A 12,435-nucleotide genomic window follows, 5' to 3' on the forward strand; every position below is an offset into this window, starting at 1 on the left:
AGATTTATTTGTATAGCGCCAAATCATAACAAAGTTACATCAAGGCACTTTACATATAGAGCAGGTCTAGACCAAACTCTTTATAAATTTATTTAAAGAGACCCAACAGATCCCCCGATGAGCAAGCACTTGGCAACAGTGGCAAGGAAAAACTTCCTTTAAGAGGCAGAAACCTCGAGCAGAACCAGGCTCAGGGGGGGCGGCCATCTGCCTTGACCGATTGGGTTGAGAGAGAGAGAGAGAGAGAGAGAGAGAGAGAGAGAGAGAGAGAGAGAGAGACAGGTAGGCAGTGTCAGTGTCAGTGTCACAAATGTGTGAATAAAACATTGACAAAGTATAAGGTCGGAACCAATGTTTCTTCCTCTGATGCAGACTTGCTATTTCAGGGTGCATTTGTCCACTTCCACTCCGTCTGACTCAGTTTGAGACGGCCCTTAATATAATGGACCCTCCATAGGAACAGAGAGGGAGGGGATAGGGGCTAGTTTGGGATTGGAATCTACACCTATCTTATCTTCCAGGGCATTCTGGGAGATGTCGTGTGTGTTAGGGTAGCCGTCTTGAGGTGTGGCAACTAATCCTGTATTGGGATAAAGCAACTGTTTATTACATGTCCCCTAACCCTAACATTGACAGGAGAATGATCAAGGAAAGGAGAGAGGAAAAGAGTGACTGAGGACAGATGTAGAAAGAAGGGTAAGAAGAAGAAGACAGCAGCACAGTTTAAATGGTCAGGGCCCAAGGGAGGTAGAAGGGTGGCACGAATCAACTTTTCCAGCTGAAGAGCGCAATCATCTGATATCTGATATTTATCAAACACTAATGAATCTACTGTATACCACCAGGAGAGGACAGTTGTTTTGGAAGTGAAGAAGGAGTAAGTGAAAGAAGGTGAGGACGAAAAGTGTGAATCAGAAAGAAAACGTGGTAGGTGCTGGGTGTGGAAACTGTTATTACACTTTCTCTCAGGTGCAAAGAATTAAAAAACTTTGCCTGTTCAAACAGACAAGAGAGCAATATAAAGCCTTGGGATAGACTGCTTTTACACATAAGAGCCACACTCCTGGTCTGTGTTGAATAACAGGAGATCCATGCTTCACCCAAAGCTCCTGAGCTAAAACCTCCAAACTTAATCTCTGTCTCAGTCACAAAAATGCATGCCATTCTGATTGAGACTACACACTTGCCATTTAGAATTGCATTTCTGCTTTCAGCCTGGAACACAGTCACCCCACAGTGCCCAAAGCCTACAGGTGACGCAACAACCAGACGAAATCAGAACACCGTTGTGAAATGGCCCCAAGCTAGCAGGGAGAAGGAGTGGCTGCAGGTTGATAAAGACCCCAACACCATCCTGCAAGCAACTGCCAAAGGGGCTGTGCTTGTGGAGGAGAGCCAGAGAAATGGTTGGCGGTCGAGTTTCCACCCCACTGAAGTGGGATGCCGAGGATTTCTGGGCCAATCCCTCTGCAGGGCCTACAAGATTCTGGGCATCACTGGAGCAAGCCGGCGAAGGGCCATCAAGTTGGCCACCGATACAGCAGAGGTGGCATCGAGGTGGCTGTGGATCAGTAGGAGAGAGGCGTGGAAAGTAGGGTAGCCCTACCTGGACACAAGCTGGGGCCTGATCAACCCCAGCTGGGTCGCCTGGGGGACCCAAAACCCCCTGTGATCCCAGGTTGCATCACTGATGATGTGTCCAGGAGCACCACAAGGTTTACCTAATAACTAAAATACTCAGAAAATGGGATTTCTGGGATTTGTATTTGTTTTTTTTTTATCCAATGCATTTCTCTTCTTCATCTAAAGCCTGGAGCCATATATATGATAGACATTTAGAGGTGTCATATTGATGCTGGCTAACATGAATTCATTGATGAAAATGGAGGAGATGAAAATGTTTGTGAACTGAAAGATGGTGCAGTAAAAATTCGATTAAAGCAGATGTGATTCAAACCATCATGATATGAGGAAAAACAGAAATTTGCTTCTAAGTAATACATGTAAAATATTGATCATGTTTTATCAGTGTTTATCAGATTACATACTTGTAGTATCTGCTCTTGTACTCAGAGGAAAAAGAAACATGGTTCTTTATTTCTTCACACTCAAGTTTTTAAACTACAGTTATTGATTTTTGGACATTTTGCCAATACATCGCATTCTGATTTTTTTTTTCTTTTTTTTTTTTCAAATGATATTTTTCTCTGATTTTCATAAATAGTTGATGTAAATGGCAGTCGGTTTTCAAGTCATCAACGGTTAGAGTATAATTTGAATTTTACTGAACAAACCTCCTGATGATAACAGTATTTTTTTCAAAAATAAAAAACTCAAACTGCACTGTTCCAAATAATTTCATAAAGAGAGTTTCAAAACATTTTAAAGGCAGTAAAGAACAAAAAAAAACAAAAACAAAACAAAACTCTAAAACATCATAACAGGCCAAATTGCATATAAGCATCGGACCCCTTCTTTAATACCACCTTCAAAATTCTTGCATCAAATGAACTTGTTCGTTTTTGGAGAGTTTCTGCTTGAATTTTTTTGAAAGATGTCAGAATAGCCTACCAGAACTGCTGTTTTGATGTGAACTGCCTCCCACCTTCATAGATCTTTTGCTTCAGGATGCTCCAAAAGTTCTCAATAGGGTTGAGATCAGGGGAGGATGGAGGTCACACCATGAGTTTCTCTCCTTCCATGCCCATAGCAGCCAATAACACAAAGGTACTCTTTGCAGCATGAGATGGTTCCTGATTGCCATGCATAAAGATGATTTAGCTACAGAAGGCATGGTTCCTAAAGGGGCGAACCAGCTCTCTCTCTCTCCATGATTCCAGCCCAAAACATGACTCTGCCACCTCTTTGCTGACGTCGCAGGCTTGTTGGGACATGGGCCATCTAGCAACCATCCACTACTCCATCCATCTGGACCATCCAGGGTTGCACAATACTAATCAGTAAACAGGACTGTTTGAAAATTACTCTTCATGTATTTCTGGGGCCACTGCAACCCTTTTCTGCTTGTGAGAATAGGTTAGGGGAGGCTGAATAGTAGGTTTAGGCAAAACTGCAAGCCTCTGGACGATCCTACACCTTGAGGTTTGCGGGATGCCAGAGGCACCAACAGATTCAAATACCTGTTTGTTGCTTTGCAATGGCATTTTAGCATTTCAGCTGCTCTCTTAATCCGATGACTTTGTCTGGCGGAAATGTTCCTCATTATGCCTTTATCTGCATGAGCCCGTCTGTGCTCTGAATCATCCACAAATCTCTTTATAGTACAATGACAAGTAAGTTTTTGTGAAATATCTAATGTATTCACACATCGTCCAAAGCATTGCACTATTTGACATTTTTCAGTATCGGAGAGATCCTTTTTCTTTCCCATATTTCTTGAAACCTGTGGCCTTAATAATGTGGAATGTCTTAAGTAGTTTTCCTTTAATTTGGCTCACCTGGCAAACTAAGTATTGAAGGTGTCTGAAAACAATTTCAGTGATCCAAAGACCCCTGAAACACAATGCCATCCATGAGTTCAATTGAAAGACAAAGCAGTGTAATGTGCAACTGGTAACCTCCTTTCTCCAGTCCATCCTCTTTTTGTTTCGCCAACCATTGGTGAGTAAAGTATCATCTCATTCAGGATTAACCAACAGACAAAGACGGAAGGAAACTTAATCTAAATGTTTTGGCCATCATCATACAATAATGCCTAATTTTTTCAGTTGTTTCTTCTGATAACTGTCATTCACAGAGCCTGAATAGATCTTCAGACAACAGTCAGTGCTTCTGTCTTTCTTATCAGAACACTCACGGGTAGTTAGCAACTTCCTGAATCTGAAAACTGTCCCAGGAATGATAGTTTACACACCTCTTATGTTGCCACCCAACCACCCAAGCAAAACAAATTTTGGCCTGCTGTTTGAAGAGCATTTGGCCTGCTATGCAGGTTGTGTTTTTTCAAGTGTGTTTGTGTTCAGCTCAGCCTCTGATTGAACTCAGAACTAAGGTATTAATGCCTTTCCAGTCTGCAGTACAACCCCCTACAACTTATTTTTCCATTGCATTTTGAATATAAAATATAAAAATACAATTTTGAATAATGTATTTGTTTTGCATGCCACGTCCAAGTGAATTTAGTCTTATAAAACTGCTTTTTAATTTTTATTTTTTTTTGTTGTTTGTTTTTTAAGTTGAGTACCATCATTAAGTAATGGTGTCATTAAGCAATAGCTCAAAAAAAGGTAGAATGAAGTGAGTTCTTCCTTTTAAAACGGTACAATGTTACAATGTAAAATTTTAAAGCTGTACACACATGATAATCTATTTTTTCATGAATATTTTTCCTTCACATACTGTACAGTGGTTGCTACACAACATTCAAATAAGCATTGCTTTGTTTTATTTTTTTCCGTTCATCTGCCTGCACATTTGTAGCTCACTCACTCATTCATCTTCATCTGCTTTTATCCGTTTCCGGGTTGCGGGGCTGCTGGAGCCAATCCCAGCTCACATCGGGCGAGGGGCGGGGTACACTCCAGTCCATTGCAGGGCCAACACACAAGGACAAACAGAGACAAACAACCACTCACACATTCACACCTACGGTCAATTTATAGTCTCAAGTTAACCTATACATGCATGTCTTTGGACGGTGGGAGGAAACCCATGCAGACAGAACATGTCCGGGAACCGAACCCGCAACCTTCTTATTGTGGGTTGACAGCACTAACCACTACGCCTCTGTGCTGTCCAGGGTTATTAACAGGGTTATTACACAAGACAGGGAAATGAAAAAAAGGAAGAGAAGATATCAGGCGGATGTGAGAGTGGCAGGACATCATGGGCAAGGGGGAGGGAACTTGATGGAAAAAGACTTCCGGTGAAATAGAAGACAAAGAAAAAGAACAAAGGCAAATGGAAAATCCACACTTCTCTCCAGATGACTCCTCCAATTAGGTGAAACTCAGTAACCCTGTGGTTGATTTTGTCTGTTTGATGCAGTTAGTCAAGCAGACACTCGCTCACTGTGTGGCGTACTGAATTTATAAGAGTTTGTAAAGGCTTCAATCAAACAAGCCTCAACCTGCCTTGAAGCTAAAATATATAATTTCCCTTTATCTTTCATGCCCCCCCGCGCCCCTCAGTGAGTCACGTTTCTTTTAACCTTCACCCTTGTGGCTCATGTTGATGAGCTGTCATTGGTCCTGAGCAAGGTGTTTGCATCTTTGAAGCCTCCACAGGTGCAAGGACAAGTAACATGTAAAAAAAGGAAAAATATCCTCAATGGTAATGTTTAAATGTGATGACAGCTCTGTTGTTGAGACTTGACAAAATATGGGCACTTACTCACTAACATTGTTGTCAGTTGCACTTTGCCTAATCCTACTTTTTTTATAACCTTCTCTCTGATCCAGGACTCAGATTACAAAATCTAACAACGTGTAACAAAAATAAAACACAAAAATGCAGTGCAATTTTTTTTTTTTTTTTTTTTTTAAAACAAGAAACATCACATAAATCCCCCTGACATTCACCTGCATGCAGTCACTAAAGGTCAATGACACAGGCAATGTCACATAAGATAAGATAAGATAAGATAAGATAAGATAGACTTTATTAATCCCTTGGGAGGTCTCCGTCAGGGAAATTGTTGTTCCAGCAGGTACAGCACCGACAAGAACAGTAAAAGAAAGCACACAGTTTGAAATATATAAACAACAAATGTACAACCATAAATATTCAGTTTTAGTGTCCCATCTTCTCCAATCCCTCTTTCTTCCTGCTACTCCTCCCCCTCCCACCTAGTGCAGAGTTATACAGTTTTATTGCTCGGGGGACAAAGGAGTCTTTGAATCTGTTGGTTCTGCACCTGGGGAGAAGCAGTCTGTCACTCAACAGGCTTTTCTGTGCACTGATGACAGGCTGCAGAGGGTGACTGGCGTTGTCCATAATAGCCAGCAGTTTGTTTCTGGATCTCCTCTCTGCAACTGTCACCAGAGAGTCCAGCTTTGTGCCAACCACAGAGCTAGCTCGCCTGATCAGCTTGTCCAACCTGTTTGAGTGCTTTGTGGATGTACTGCCACCCCAACACACCACAGCATAGAAGAGGGCACTGGCAACCACAGACTGGTAAAACATCTGCAGCAGTTCCTGCAGATGTTAAAAGATCGCAGTCTCCTCAGGAAGTACAGTCTACACTGGCCCCTCTTGTACAGGTGTTCTGAGTTACATGACCAGTCCAGCTTGTTATCCAGCCAAACCCCAAGGTATTTGTAGTTACCTACAACCTCCACCTCATCACCCCTGACCAGCACTGGACGTGGACACGGTCTGGACTTCCCAAAGTCCATGACTAGCTCTTTAGTCTTTGAGGTGTTGAGGTGCAGGTGGTTCCTTTGGCTCCAGACAACAAAGTCATTCACCAGACTCCTGTACTCTTCTTCTCTATCATCCCTAATACACCCCATGATAACTGTGTCATCTGCAAACTTCTGGATGTGACACAGCTCCGAGCTGTAGCAGAAGTCTGAGGTGTATAGGGTGAAGAGAAGGGGGGCCAGCACTGTCCCCTGCGGTGCTCCTGTACTGCTGACCACAGTGTCAGACGTGGTGTCCGTCAGCCTGACATACTGCGGTCTGTCGGTGAGGTAGTTGGAGATCCAGGACACCAAGCAGGGGTCCACTTGCATCCTCAGCAGTTTGTCCTGAAGCATAAGGGGCTGGATGGTATTAAAGGCACTTGAGAAATCCAGAAAAAGGATCCTCACCGTGCCGCCTCCCTTATCCAGATGCGAGTGGGCGCGATGCAGAAGATACAGGATGGCATCCTCCACACCAACACCTGCCCGATAGGCAAACTGTAGGGGGTCCTGGGCATGTTGCACTTGGGGCCTGAGGAGGTTGAGGAAGAGCCGCTCCAGTGTCTTCATCAGCTGTGATGTGAGTGCCACTGGTCGGAAGTCGTTCAGCTCGCTGGGCCGGTTCTTTTTAGGAACTGGAACGATGCACGATGTTTTCCATAAAGTGGGCACTTTCCCTAGCTGTAAGCTAAGGTTGAAAACATGCTGGAGTGGCTCCCCTAGTTCAGCAGCGCAGGTCTTAAGCAGCCGGGGGGACACCTTGTCAGGACCTGCCGCTTTCCTGGGGTGAAGCTTCCTCAGTTCTCCCCTGACCTGGTCTGCAGTTATGCAGGGAGAAGGATGTGGGGAGGGGAGGGGGGAGAAGGGGACAGCATTGTTGTTGTGGAGAAGGTGCACTGGGGGGAGGGGAGGAGGAGGAGGGGGCTGCAGTGAGGGTGGGAGGGTCGTGGGCTGGTCAAACCGGTTAAAAAAGTTATTAAGTCTGTTTGCCTCCTCCACTGACCCTCTTGCTGTCACAGTCTTTACCCTGTGGCCTGTGATGGTATTAACACCATCCCAGACCTCCCTCATGCGAAGACCTCCCTCATCTTGTCTTTTCAGTGTTAAAAGATTTAATATTGCCCCTAAACTGATCATAGGAGGTTTGTGCAGTCAACTTCTCTTCCATAAACCAAATGTCACTTTTGGTCCAGCGCCTTCATCTCGACCAGACTGCAAGAATGACATGTCACAAGCAGCCAGGCTAATGGAGAACCACGGAGAAAAGGTGTTTTCCCACTGTCGTCCTCTGTCCCTTTATCTCTTTGTGTTTCCTCTCTCCTCCACAGCGCTTTCCTCTGAGGTAATTTTGTCCGACATGCCAGAATGCAGATTCTCTCTGGGTGAAAGCAAAGCACTTGTATCATTTACAAGTTGTTTCTCCACCCATAATGCACTGTGATGTGCTTAGGCCTCGAAATAATGGAAGAGAGACAGGCCATTATTCACACACTATAGATATTCTCAAAAAGCATTTGAGAAGCACTTGTGGTGTGAAAGTGAGGGAGGAAGAGATCCTGTGATGGAAAACTTAATAATGCAGGATTTTTCTGGAGTGGGGAGGTGGAGGGACCACTGAGAAATGCAAGCTCTGATTATTATTATTTTATTATTAGCTCTGATTTATTTAGTTTGTCGCAGTCAAATGACGGGACAGAAAGCTAACATGGGCCCACACCTTTGATGGGATGAAAAGTGTGACAGATCTAAAGCTATGGTGGCTAATTTATGATGAAGTGGAGCCACCGTCTTAAAGCATGCATCAGGGAGCCACTGGTCTGGGCTTCTGCACAGAAAGCCAAGTTGTGTCTACTAGAGTTGAGAAGGGAAATTTCTTGCCACCGGTTTGAGACGTGCTGGGGATGGGTCAAAGCAAGCTCACTTTGGTCAGGGTGACATTACAAGAGCTTAGATAGAGCCGAGGCATTTCAAGCAGCAACAGGCAAACCAAACAAAACACCCTGCCGCGGTTTGCATCACAAACAAGAGGCCAAGCAGTCCCATCGAGCCAGGGGTGTTTGATTTTCCAAGATTAAAACAGAAGAAAAACAATTATTGCTATGGAACAGGACAGCATAAGGTACGAGTCACATGCCCAGCAGTTTTGAGTTATTGAGCTTTAAAGTTTTTGAGTTCCTCAGAGCAGAATTTTTTTTAGGGCAAGAAGTCAAGAAATGGTGACAACTTCAAACAACACTTTGCATAATGTTTATAATTTATCACAGAGAAATAATATTTGAATAACTAAATTCTTCACAATTGTTACAGTATTGCAAAGACCGACCAAAGTGCTCAAATAAAATTTACATGGACACGATTGCAGTTCGTATATGTCGCCCTATGCTGCAGCACACTGTTTTAAATGAACAACACCCTTAAAGTTGAGGGCTTTAAATGTGTTTCACTGTTCATGTTGCATAAACAGTGTGAGGCTCATGGTTCATCTGATTTGGATGTAAACAGCCAGAAATTAAGGCTGAAAGAAATTAGCTCACGGTTTTCACTTCATGTCAAACCCTGTGTGCTTAACATGAGCCACATTACACAGTCACTCAAAAGTAATTAACTTAAAGAGCTTTAATGGGCTGAAGGACGCAGGACGGGGAAATGTTACTTCATGACACCACTTACTGTTACAGCAAATTAGCATGTGTAGTTTGTGCATTTCTAAATCCAGATCCAGTATGTTCTTGAACACAAAGTATGATCATATTTTTAGTTTACATAAATTGAAAGTAAGATCAGTCATGAAGGGGCACGAAAAAATTATAACGAAGGTCTTCATCAGAAGGATGCTCATTAACACATAATGCACATAGCACCTTAATGTAATCATAAAAAAAAACCTGAAACATTTCTTATACTGAACTACAATGCAACAATACGGAAAAAGAAAAAAAAAAAAAGCATTTACTGAGAATCTTGAATGGATGTATTGTGAATGTTTTTAGTGTATGGAATGGCAACCTGAACAGAAACATCAATTTCTTTTACCATCTGATTTGACTCTCAACCATAAAAACAAACAGACCAAACATAAAACACACACACACACACACACACACATATATATATATAACTAAATAGCTCTAAATAGCTCTTTTTGAAAATTGAGATTTGCTGCAGTAATTTGTCCAGCTTCTTCTCTGTGCACCGATGAGTTCATTGTGCTCTTTTGTGGGATGTGTTTTCAGATGCTGCTTTTGATGATGGTAACACTTAGAGCCATTCGCTTGAGGAACATTTTGCTAACAGCGAACATTACAGTATTTACTGGGAATCGATTCTAATTCATTGCTCTAAGGCATTAGTTGCTGGTGGGTGGACTGCTCAACTTCTTGTACAGGTTATAGCTTTAGAGCAAGGAAGAACTGATTTCTGGTAAATAGTGCAACATTATCATCACCATTATCCTTTAGCAAAATAAACAACTATATATTACACATTGCATTGCATATTGCATTAGTGCATGGACTCAATTAGATTCCAACCAACTATTATTGTCATGACATTCTGTAATCTGCTGACTGTGGCCTTTTGGTTCGAGTTCACATTTTCCACCTGAGCTTTAGGGTGCCTCCAATGGCCATCCTTTTCTTTTTGGATGTTTATGAAAAAAATCCTGCATGAGCGCTGATGAATGCAGTCAAGTACAGTTGGGCCCTTGAAAAAAACCAGCCACCGAGCAAATTTGACCTGAGATGGGGGGTTGACAGTTCCCCTTTCAGCATGAAAATGACCTATAGTGTGGTGGCTTTGAAAGAAGTCTTTGATTGCCCACACAAAGCCACGTATTAAAGCTCAAAGAATATCTGTGGAGAGATTGAAAATGGAAGTTAACAGAGGAAAGGGCAGTCCTCTATTTCATTTCTCTAAGAGTGTGCTCCCTTAATTCTCCCTCCTCACATCTTTCCCTAATGCCCCTCCTTGAAGTTTCAGCAGGAGGAACTAAGATAGAAGGAAAAAACAGAAGTAAATGTTATGTCAGTGTCAGGAAAATGCAAACATACTGTAGTTTGTTTTTTCTTTTATTAAATGAATGATAACTCATGATTCTTTTGATGACATATTGATCATTTGAGGGATCTGGATGGGACGGCTTCATATTTCACAGTTTACAGTAATGTGTTTTTTTTTATACAGGTGACAGGTCAGAGAACATTTCAGTGTATTTATATTTTCTCATATGAATATTGGCACTGGGAAACTTACACTCAGCTGAGCAATCATTAAAATATGTTAATTGAAAAAAGTTGATGGGAAATGAGATACTGTTAGTTTAGTATCATTTAGAATCATCCAATTTAATGGAAACAACCTCTCCAAAATGTTCAAGTACTTTCCTAATTGGTCTGAAAGCTTGCTGTTTCTGTTTAAGCCATGGCAAATGCAGTTTTTAAAGTTAAATAGCTAACAGTTCTAACTATTTTCCCTCCTTGAAACACTGAAGGTTGAAGTGGTGGCAGCTATTTCAGGCATGTTTGTAATTATATACACTGCACCGGCTTTCATCTTTAATTTCTCTTTCTCTGGCCCATCTCCCTTGGCTCTGTCTTGGAAAACTAACCAGCCTTCTGATCCTGGCCCCGCCTATTATCTGCTCATTGCCTGCTCCCCAAGAGCTTGGTTCCCCTCCCCGGAGGGTCCAGTCCATTTTGAGCCTCACAGCCAGCACTTGCACCAGGTCAGTGGCGTCCAACCCAGACACCTCACAGACCTTCAGAAGGCTGTACCAGCAGACTTGGAGGTAAAATAAGAACAAAATGAGGTGAAGACTAATGAGGGAGCGGAAGCTGTATGAAAATGAAGAAGGGGACATGTTTTGTCAAACCTTAACATGAGCGGAGTCTGCTGGTTCTCTGTAGTCATGGATACGATGTGGCCTTTTCAGCCCACAAACACCAGCAAATCTGTGATGACTTTGGCTTCAACGTACATACTGTATGTGCAAAAACCCTGCACCTTAAAATCCATCTCATTTAGTCTGTTTAAGTCTGATCAAAAAAAGGTCACATTCGTAAGAGATGATAGAAATTTTTCTGTACTCATTACATTGGTCTTAATTTGGATACCTTTTTTTAATATTGCTCAAAATGTTACTTCACAGTTTGCATCTACTGCATTCACTACTGCAAGCCCAGTTTGAGGTATTAAATGTATTAAAAAGTCAAAAATATTATTTTAGAAACCTCACAAAACTTCTCTCAACACAATTTAGAGGTAACATGACAAGTTTGCAGTTCCAGATGGTGCCAGCTAATGTGTTGGAAATGGCGAATCTTAAATCAGGCTGCAGTGATGTTTCAGATGCAGATATGTTTACCAGCGAGGCTGCTCCAATTTGCTCAGCGTGTTTATTATTCTGCTATTATTTGTGAGGGCTTTGGCTGCCTGTGGCCTCCCATCTTGCTCTCCATCTCGCTGTACCCTGAAGTTTGTGTCACCTTTGATAAACTGAGTCAGTTAAAATTGAACATCAGTTCCACACACTTTGACAATGGAAACTAATGGCATAGATGAAGCAAAAGAAATTATCTCAAGATTTAAAAGATTAAGAACATTATTACTGATCAGGGTTGCCAGCAGGCAGGATGGGACAGGTTTTTTAGTTTTGTTACTGGTGGTCGGGGTTGGCCACAGACTTTCTTGATGAATGGCTCAACAATAAAGGAAGCAATGCAGAAGGCAGAATCTGATCGTCATTCCCTCTTTAACTTTCTCCTCCCTGACACAAAGTGTCACAGCAGAATGTTGTTTCTGCTTTTTGTTACAAAGCAGGTGGTGAGGGTTTGGAGGTCAGACTCAATGATGGTCATGAAGGGCATTGGCTTTTAATGCAAGACATCAGAATTTGCTCCCTTCCTAACTGCCATTGATGTTTGCTGGTTCAGCCAGCATTATTGTAGCTGCTGAATAAACCCTAATTGCGATGCACCGATATTTGTTACAATTTTAGTACGGTTTCTGTTTGGACCTCACAACACATTCAGGCACAGATGCTGTGTGATGGTATAATAAAGGCTGTTTATTG

This window comes from Echeneis naucrates, chromosome 4, assembly GCF_900963305.1.
Source record: "Echeneis naucrates chromosome 4, fEcheNa1.1, whole genome shotgun sequence".
In the NCBI taxonomy this organism is placed as follows: Eukaryota; Metazoa; Chordata; class Actinopteri; order Carangiformes; family Echeneidae; genus Echeneis; species Echeneis naucrates.